This window comes from Solanum pennellii, chromosome 2 (genome assembly GCF_001406875.1).
Source record: "Solanum pennellii chromosome 2, SPENNV200".
Lineage (NCBI taxonomy): Eukaryota > Viridiplantae > Streptophyta > Magnoliopsida > Solanales > Solanaceae > Solanum > Solanum pennellii.
The window spans coordinates 31,924,466-31,935,847 of NC_028638.1; the positions used below are offsets into that span (position 1 = coordinate 31,924,466).

At 30.8% G+C, this 11,382-nt stretch overlaps 1 pseudogene; it reads right to left on the bottom strand.

The window, feature by feature from the left end:
- Window positions 1–3,039: 3,039 nt before the first annotated feature.
- On the bottom strand, window positions 3,040–5,303 carry LOC107010814 (annotated as a pseudogene).
- Window positions 5,304–11,382: the final 6,079 nt, after the last annotated feature.

Here is an 11,382-nt window from a genome sequence, read left to right on the forward strand (position 1 = left end):
CCTATTTTAACTTTACTAAAATGGACTTATGTTTTAAGCTTCAAAATAAATCCAAATTTAAAAGTTAATGTTACTGGAATTCCGTAAGTTTGTCCTAAACTTTTTACAACTTCTTTTTTTTTTTTTAAAAAAAAACTTAATAATGAAGGGTTTGAACAATTATAACCTCACTCCATGATTGAGGTATTATACTCTCTTTTTTTAACTTTAAAAGGATATGAAATGAAAACACAAATAATTTAACCAATTAATTGAGACAAATAAAATGTGTATTAACGGATGATTTATGAGTCATTTTGTAAAATTTTTATGCAATGTTTAAATTCATATTAAAGTTCAATTAAGATTTACTTTTTGGTATAAGATTTACTCTAGAAAAAGTATTTCATATACTTCTTCGTTTAAAAAAATGTTTATAATTCCTTTTTAGTTTATTTTTAAAAGAATGATTCCTTTTTTTATTTGACAACAATTTATTTTTTGTGATTTTATTATTATCTCTTTTTTTGGATATTTTAGTGTCATTAATCATATAATATTTTTTGTTATCTTCTTGAGAAATAACTTAGTTGCATTTTAGTAGGACTAAAAAAATATTTGAAGTACAAGTAAATTATATGTTTGTATGAATACTTTATCGAAAAAACTCGAAAATCCAAAAAAAAACCCGAAAAACCCGAAGTTGAAAAACCCGAGTTTTATTTGTTTGATTTGGTTATAAATTTAAAAATCTTACACAACTGATTTGATTTGATATTTGAAAAACCCGAACCAACTCAGTCATGTACACCACTAGGCACAACCGGCCAAGCATCTCCAACAATATAATTCTTGTATTTAACTTCATGCACCACTGTGATATCTTGTTTAGGATGCAGGCCTGCCAACTTTCTGCAAAAGAAAGAAACTTTAAAATCATGACCTAAGTCTCACGCCTCAAAAGTTAGCTATTTAAGGTAGAACAACCCAAATATATTGAAGTTTCACGCAAGCTCATTCAATTACATGGAACGCGCGGGATCACAATATTACATAAAAAATGATTTTTAGCGCCAAATAATTAACGGTAATAGCTTAATTGTCACTTAAAATAGATTTTTAACGGTATTTAGTGTTCTTTGTAAATGTCCCTAAAGCATATAGCGGCCTTGGATCCAATAGCATTTAACTAATGCCAGTTAACATTTTATCACTCTTTGTTAATATGTACATTTATTGCCGCTAAAGGTTGTTTTTGTTGTAGTGCAACAATCACCCCTAGTTGAATATCAACTACCTCATAGGTCAGGACTGAGCCCAGTTGATCACGACTGACACCATTTTCAAGTCCAAACCATCACTCAGTGTTGGCCCCGTGGGATGAACTATGATACCATGTAACAATTTTAGGCTAAATCACACCTCAAATCCCTAGCTACCACATATCCTAGCTCCCCATTCATTCAATGTGGGACACACAAGATCATAACAAAACATCAATTATAGTCAATTCAAAATTAATTAAGATTTAACTTACCAAATCCATCAACAAGAAAAGTGTACTCACATACAAAATCCCTGCATATAGAAGGTATGCTTCTCTTATCAATATTAGGACATATTGATTTTATGTCTTTAACTTTGGTGTTGCAAGCAAGCTTTGCATCATTTAGGTATTGTATTGGTTTAGCTCTTCCAGTGGGATTTTTGGAGTCAATTATACCACCTGTAAAAATGCACAATTAACAAAAATACTATCATATTTTTTGAAAAAGAAATTAACAAATTATACAATAATGTTGGTACCACAGCTGCATACTCATAGAAGAAAAAAGAAGCATAGAGATTCTTGAATCCTTGTCCACTTCAAACATTCCAAATCCCACCAAATGTACACTTTTTATGCTTGCATGGTGCCTTAATTCTGAGTGCATAGTGTTCCGAGACACAGAGCAAAGCTCATCACCAATGAAGCCTACGTGTTTGATTTTTTCGATACCTCTATTTCTCCTAGTTTTGATCTCTCCAACTAGTTGGAGAAAGATAAAAGTCGTTGGTCGGATTCTAGATTCATGATACAAAAGTCTGTGTCCAGTATCGTCTCAAGGCAAGAGGTAGTTGCTTTCATGGTGGTATTTTAAGGTAACCTATCTTAATTGTATGACAATTTCATTTTTAAAGCTTAAGATTAGAGCTGTCAAAATGGTCTGGCCCAATCGATCCAGCCCAACCCTAATAGGCTAGGATGAGTTGACCCTTTTAATTAAAGGGCCGGTAAAAATAGTAACCCAACCCAATCCTAAGCGGGCCACGAGTTGCGACAGGTTGGCCCTTTAACCAAATATTGGACAATATTGGTCTCTTAGAAAGAGTACCGAACATTGATATTTGATGAATACGACCTCAATACATGCATAAATTTATCCATAAATAACGCATACTTCGGTGAATTCTTACATAATAGCGAAGATATACTACAAAAAAATCAGCATTTAGCGACTGACGAATTTCGTCGCTAATCTATGTTATTCCGTCAATAAACCGGATTAGCGACGGATTGTTGGTTGTTGCTATTTCTCTCGTTAGTAATCTCTTAGCAACGAAAATATGAGTTCCGTCGCAAATTTAGCGACGTAATAGAGACGAACGATTTCCGTCACAACTTGTTAGTGACGGACTGGTCCGTCGTTATACTTATATAGCTCGTCGCTAATTTCATAATTAATTTTGTTGTTTAAAATAAATCCGTGAAGAAATTTCTGTCACTAATTCGTCACAAAATATTATGTTATTTGAGCCAACACATTTTCCACTTAAATGTTTCGTTGCTAATCCATCGCCAACATTTTTTTATAGTAACAACCAAATCGTCATTAAATTTGTTGCTAAAATTTTTCTTGTAAAATCATTTCATTTATTTTTTTAGATACACTGCTAAAATAAATTAAATAACAATTACTAAATACCTCTACAATAACAAACATTCATATAAAATAATATTAAGAGGGTTCAAAATCTGTAGATAGAAAGTCAAAGTCATATACTTTAGGTGCAAAATATGAAAAGAAATATATCAACTATTCTTAAGAGGAATATTTGCTTCATGTAGTATGTTTTTGCTTCAGATCCGTATACTCTTCTCTTCTTTTATATACCGGCAGCTTGATAGTATGCTTGATGACAGCTTGGTAGTTTTTTCCCGTCCATAAAAGAGTGCAAACCTGTTATGCAATAGCCAATAGTTCAAAGATACTTGGTAATTGGGAACAAATGAGATACACTGGTCTTATCCAATAGCTTGCCTGCTCAGCCAAAATACACAACTTCAAATTACGGGTTTACTTTTAGGAACATTAAGTCAAAATAAAAAGGATATATCAGAACAAAACTACAATACTATCTAATCAATATATTCAAAACAATGGTGTCATTTTCTCACAATTCTCCCAACTTTTGATATATGAGTAACCTATATCGGGTGAAAAATATAACTATACTATTGATCAACTAAGCTTTAACTTCAGATTAGATTGGGTTGGTTTCATGAATCCTCCACATCTGTTCTTTAGTCAAGGCCAATTCACTTGAACAAGTCTTTTGATTGCAAATCACGAGCTCTAGAAAATTAAAGGTTCCCTGAATCTCTCACTTTTCCTTACACCGAGGTTCAAGTTACTTGACTGAATAAAACCACTGATGATTTATAAGTTGCACAAAAAATTAATTTTTACAGAGACATCTCTCTGAGTAACAACAAGAACAAAATCAAACATATAAGTTTCTATCATTTTATGAGTCCTCTATCTATTCTACTTAATTCAAGATAATTTCACTGGAATACCTAAAACCTTATCACTAATCGCAAAATTTGGAACTCTAGAACACTAGAGATTCCCTAAACCTCTCACTTTTGTTTACAGACCTACAACCCTCTCAAACAGAACAAAAACACAATAATTTACAATTTGCACCAAATATAGACATTTACAGGGGATTTCTTCTGAGTAACAACACAAACATAGTCCTTTACACGGACGTTAATAGATGTGATTCTAGCTGCCTACACAATCTTAAACACATATAAAATATATGATATGATATGAAATGTTGTGATAATGAATGAGTGATACATTAATGCAAGGATGTAAAATGCTAGAAATAAATTAGAACAAATAAGATGACTGAAATCTAATGTCACAAATATTGATTACTTTGCTATTATTTCTCACAAATTGACATGAGAGCTCATAATCCACAGTTATTCACGTGTAAATTCATTGCAACAAGTGTAAACTAAAAGCAAGTAAAAATAATCTAATATGTTATTCATTTGATTGTTCTGTTATGAGCTAATACCAATTCACCTAATGCAGTTCCCCACAACAATTTTATAAATTGGTATTTGTTAAACTGTTGGCAACTTTCAGAATCAATTCTTAACCTACATGAAATTATTGTTTAGAAGAAGTCATAGGAAATAAGAATGTCATTGTCATACAAGTCTATTTATGAGGCTATTATAAGGTAAAGGTCGAAATATGAAGCCCCCATCATCATGGATTGAGCCAGTGAGATGGCCAGATGGAAGTAAAAAAATAACAAACCTTTCAAGAGATCTCAAAATCTCATAATATAGGAGACAAAGAAGCAATAGTTACTTTAGTAACATGTGTCTAAACACATGAAAAATAAAATGCATAGAGATGAAAAGTATATTATACATTACTAACATCAAAGGAAGCATATCCATATTTAAAATAATTAGGCATGTAGTCAGCATGAATAGCTGAAAAATGAACTTTTTTCAATAACCTTAAAACATCAAAAACATAAAAATCAATTTGTAAGATATTACCGTAGCTGAAATATTAATAGTTGAAAAGGAGAAAATGACAAAGACAGTAGCAAGCTAAAATTTGAATTGAAAACATTCACACAGTATAAGCAAACAACAATCACACTTCAAATCTAAGAGTTTGTTCTAAATAAATTAAAGAATTTAATAGATATCAAATAGGTAAAAGGAGGACATACTGGTCGGAGCAGCGTTTGGTATCGCTATTGTTTGTTTTTGTTTGTACCGAGCAACTGTTGGTGGTTCATCGTCTGCTGCTGTCGTGGTTGCTGCTGGTTGTTATCACCGGCTGCTGCTGTTTGGAGTTGTTTGTTCTTGGTGGCTTGCCAGGCGGATCTGCTGTTCACCAGAGCGGCAGCGCTGCAGAGGAGAGGAAGAGCAGTTGCTGTTGCCGACAGAGAAGGAATGGAGAAGGGCAACGGAAGAGAGGCGGAGAGGAGAGGAGAATGACGTCTCCTCTTGTTCTCATCGAAAATGGCGGACAAAGAAGAGACGAAGAGGAAGAGAAGATGATGGCGTACGGCGGATCTAAAAAGAAGAAGAATGAGAAATTAGGTTTGGGTCTTTTGGCAAATTAAAATAGAAAAAGCTAGGGTATTATATCTTGACTGTAGGATTATTTTGAAATGAGAGGCTAAGATTGAAAAAATGAGATCAACGGTCAGGATTAAAAGATAAGGGTTGTGTTGAAATCTCAAATTGGAATGAATTGCAACGAAATTAGTGACGAATTCCTACATACGTCGCTTTTGAATAAATATATATTTTTTGAAAATATTATATTCACGGATATTATCGTCACTATATAATATAACTTTTTAAAAAATATATTTTATAGTTTAGCAACCTTTTTTCTACCACTACTTCGTCGCCCAATATTAATTAATTTGTCACCACTGTTTTATTACTAAATTCGTAATGAAAATTATGCACCAATTTTTCCTACTAACATTTAGCGACATATTAATTATTATGTTGCAATCTGTTGCTATATAATAAACAATTTTTTTTGTTAATTTTGCAACAAAATGATTACTCCATCACAAATCCATCATTATATAGTGATGGAATATTGTTCATCGCTAATATCCATCGCTAAACACTGTTTTTTAGTAGATATACAACATTCATAAGATTCATTCAAGCAAAAAATATTACATCATCGCTATTTTCGTAAACAAGACAATAAAGGAGAAATGGAAAATTAGGCATAAAAACAAAAATAAGAGAGGTCAAAGATGATAGTTATAATGGAGTGATGAATTTAGGATGATAAGAAAATTTAGTGGGCTAATAATCCTAAAATGTAAAAGATATACAAAGAAGTTAAACTTGATTTTACATTTATATTTTAAAAATATTTATTGACGAAATCTTAACAAATAAATCACTACTTGAAATATATATAGTAAATACTTTTAAAATGTAAATACAACGGATTGGCCTCAAAGGCTTGCCGGTTGTGCCTACGAGGCTAGCGGGCCAAATGAGGCTGGTCTAAAAAGCCTCGTTCCTAGCGGGCCAAACAATTAAGTCAGGGTAAAAGTCTCATTCCAATGTGTACTTTATTTTTAGTTGTATTCATTTTAGTCTTTATGTAGTATTTTGTATGATAATAATAAAACGAAAAAGGGCCTAAAATACCTTTGAAGTATTAGAAATTGTACAAAACTACCCTCCAACCACCTATAGGCTCTAAAATACCCTTCCTATCCACCTATTGACTCCAAAATACCCTTGTCATCCACCTTTTCGATTCAAAATTAACCACTTATTTAATGGTTTTAAATTTTAATTATCTAAGTATTTTTTAAAAATACATGGTGATCAACTATTTGTTATAATTTAACTTATTAATATAATTTATAAATCAATCCACTACTCACCCATTACTAATTAAGCCCTTTTAATTAATAAACTCGCTTCATTACTAATACAACAACAGGAAAACTAGAGAAGTGAAAAAGTCTATAGAAGTACATTATCGCACATTCAAGTCCTCAATCAAAACATATTATTATTCAAGTCTCTAACTAAAAATTACCGATAAACTTAAAAGTCTGACTATGTTCGTCTTAATTATTCCTTCGTCTCAATTATGTGTTGTTATTTAACATATAAATTTTTTTTAAAATAATATATTAAAGTTTTAATATTTCAAACAAATCATAAATATTTATAAAATTGTATGAAAAAAATGCATGCATTAATTCGGGAGGTACTATTTCTTTACCTTTAATCATTAATTTTGAATTCAAGCTTGAAATTGAATCATATTGAAAGTGTCCTCCTAAATAAGCAGCTCAACCTAAATTTACTTGAGGCTTCGATTCAGACTCGGATAATTTTAAATGTCATTTTTAGGAATCTGTAATTTCGCCGTGTCTTAGTAGAGATGCTTAGGGAGATTTTAATATTAGAATTTATTTATTAATTGACTGGAGTTTAATTAGTAATGAGTGGATAGTGGGTTGGTTTATAATATTAATAAATTAAATTATAACCAATAGTTGAGCGCCAAGTATTTTAAAAAAAATATTTAAATGTTTAAATTAAAAACCATTAAATAAGTGGTCAATTTTGAACCGAAACATGGATGAGAAGAGTATTTTGGAGTCAATATGTGGATGAGAACGACATTTTGGATCCAATAGGTGGAGGGAGGGTAGTTTTGTACCATTTTCAATACTTCGAGAGTGTTTTAGGCCCTTTTCCGTTTATAAAATACAAATAATATGATTAAAAAAAGAGAATGAAATATAAAACTTAAAAAAAATGAATATTTGTTGCAATCATTCTTAAATAAAATACATAACTAGTTGGCGTACCTTAGAATAAATAAAATTAGGAACAAATACCATATGCATAAACTATGCAACATGGTTTTTGAATATATACAAATATTAATAGTAGAGGTTTTAAATACAAACTGAGAAAGGATATAAAATTCTAAATGAATTATATAAAAAAAACTAATAGAAAGTTGTTCATCCTATAAATAAAATATAAATGTGAATGAAATATCTTTGGGATGAATTCAAATTAGGAACAAATACAAGATTCATAAACTATGCAACATAAGATTTTGAATGAATACAAATATTAATAGCATATATAATGATTTGAATATTAATTAAGACAGGAGATAAAATTCTAAAAAAAAATTATAAATACAAAACAAACTAATAGGAAATTGTTCTTCCTCAACTAGGTCTTCAACAAGTTTTTGAAATCTTCAACATTCAATTTTTTGAATTTTACTTATAAATAATGTCTTTACATAATAGAGGGAAATCTCAAATGATAATTGGTGACAATATATATATCTTTATCAATGGGTGAAAATATTTTGAAGGAATTGTGTGATTTCTTGACATAGTGGAGAAAAATAAGAAGAGATGATTTTCTTAGACAAGAAAATGAGAGAAAAATGGTTAAAAACTCAAAAGAGAGAATGGAAAGAATTTTGGGTAAAAACCTTAAAAGAGGGGAAAGTGGGTAATCAGAGTTTTTCTTCTTTTCTTTTTCACGGACAGGGGAGTAAAATTAGTGCAATGTGAGACCTGATTTGAGAAATAAAAGGAAAGAAAATTAGTTATATTATTATACATTCTATTTGCTAAAATATTGATAAATTGATATTTTTAATAATTATTTTAAAGTGTAGATGTTCTTAATAATTATGTTAGAGATTTTGACTAGTTTACTAATTTTCCTTTTTTAAAAACAAATCTACTTGAAGATTTTCAAGAGGATCAATTTGGTATAGTTATACAATTTATTTTTGTAGAAAATTTGGGCCCACCCTTAAGAGGTGCTTTAAGGCCCATTCAGGTATAGTTAGACCTAATAATTTCTATTTAAACACATATATGATGTGATATTAAAAAGAGAGAACAATACAACATATGAAAATAGTATAACAATCCTACACATTTTTTCCTTCTCCATCAATTAGGGTTTAGGCTGCGTATATGAGTTGCTACTACATATTTAACAACCACCATTGAGTAATGAAATTCAATTGCGATTCATCCGACTCTTCCTCTTCCGCTTCTGCTACGACTATAACAAGTAAGTTCTCTGGATTATGTATGTTATCTAATTTGATTTAGATTAATGATTATATGTAATCTTACGATATTCTTACAATTTCACCATTTTACATATTAATATTAAGACGAAATAGTGAGATGTATTGAAATTGTAGACTTTGAGAATAAAGGTTTCATTAATTCTCAAGTGGCTATGCACAATCAATCATAGAGGGATTTATTAAAAATAAAAAAAATACTACTAAAAAGATGGATTTGGATGTGAAATTCATTGCTAATTTATTGATATTTTGCTCGTAGATAACAAAAATTTATTGCTAATTTGTCACTAAATAGGATTAGCGAAAGATATTGTTGCTCATCAATAAAAAATTTGTCGCTAAATCCTATTTTTTTAGTAGTGAAATGTCCAACTACGAAATATACAATTAGGGAAATAAAATATAATCTCTATAATGTTGGAAACTAAATCAGATAAGAATCTACTTAGTTGGATATACATCACATAGAACAAGCTCAAGGTATCACTGTCAACTTTTCCTTGTTGATGTGTCGATAAATTTTAATATGTTTTGTTCGGTCATATTGTTCTGCATTATTGGATATTGGGCTATACTGATGGAAGCCTTGTTATCACAGTACAATGATAATATATCATCTTCGTATAAGTCTATTTCTTCTAGTAGCTTTTGTATCCACATAAGTTCACAAACATCTTGAGCCATAACTCTATACTCTACTTCAACGTAACACTTGATCTAGTAACTACACTTCGCTTCCTGCTTCTCCAAATGACTAAGTTCCCTCCCACGAGTGTGCAATAACCGGTTATACACCTCCTATCATCTAGAGATCCCACCCAATCAACATTTGAAAAAGTTTTTTTATGGAGGTGACGATGTTTGGTGAAAAAAAAAGACCTTTTTCTATAGTAGATTTTAAATATCGCAGAATAAAAAAACAACTTGCCTATGACAATCAAGAGAATCATGCATGAACTGACTTACAATGCTACTGTTTATGCTATATAAGGTATAGTTTGTGAAATATAAATGAGTCTTCCAGTCATTCTCTAATATCTTTTGTCTATCAACCAACTCTCCTATCCCTACTTGTAGTGAGTGGTTGCTCTCACTTGTTGGTCCTGCTAGCTTACAACCCAACATACAATTTTCTTCTAGAAAATCTAAAATATAGCTCCCCTAAAGATTCTTTTTCCCAATCTAGACACTTCAGTACACTTAAAAAATTGAAGCTTCCCTAGATCCTTGATACCAAACTCCTGAGCCCAAAGCTTTATCAGTCATACCATCTATTTTTTGTCATCATATGTCATTATTATGTGATCAACATAAATTATAAGAAGAGTGATCTTATCCTTGTGATATCATATAAATAGAGTATGATCAACATTGTCTTGTTGATCATAGATTTCATAAATATATCTAATCATGTTTTGAGAAACCGCTTTTAGCCCGTATGAGGCTTTATTCAAAAACTACGCACCTTTTCTCGACTTTTTTTCCTTATCAAATTCAGGAGTAATCATCATATAAACTTCTACCAAATCTCTCTTGATAATTCATTTAATATATTTAATTGAATCCTTTATCTACAAGGATGACCTTGAACATTTCAATTGAATCATTAGCTTTATCTTTCACTACAAATACCAACTTTTAGCCGACCAAATTCTTTTCTGGTGAGGGCATGACTAATTCCCAAGTCTTATTTGTTCTAGAGCCTTCATTTATTCAAGCATATTTTATTTCCACTTACGATCTTTGAAAGATTCCATTAACCATGGGGAATAGACATAGATAAAATGGACAAGGCAAAGCTCTATAGGAGGGGCATAAGGTGTCACAACCCACAAAGTCAGAAATAGGATATTTGGTACAAAATCTAACTCCTTTTGTTTGAGAAATAGGCTTATCTTAATTATAGCTATAGGTATATCTAAATCAAGAGTTTAAACTATGGTCCAATTAGTTTCAAACTCAATATATTCTTGGCAAGAACCTAATGAAAGAAATGCTTGATAGTTTCTTGGACTGTAGATCCTTCTAATTGCATGAAACTTATTTTACAACAATTAACAAATCAAAGATAGACTAGATATCAAAAGTTTTGGAGAATGCAAAAACACTCGCACAATTTATTTACAACTTAATTAGGATGTTATATTCTTATGATTTACGTACCCCAATCTTGTCTTCTACAAGTAAGGGTAAAAGAAAGTCAAAATGATCAACTAAGTAGAACCTTAGAGTGAGGTACACCAATTGGAGAACAGAAACCACCTAATTAAGTGTTCTTTCTAGGATATAATATTTTATAGAGACAAAAACTGCACAATTAACGTTATCTTCGAACTTTACAAGCTCATTGGGACACGCATCTCTTAGAAGCTTTAGGACTGTAGTATGTCTATAAATAAATTGCACCAATGTTTTTTAACTTCTTGAAATCTTCTGGTATCCAATCAATCTA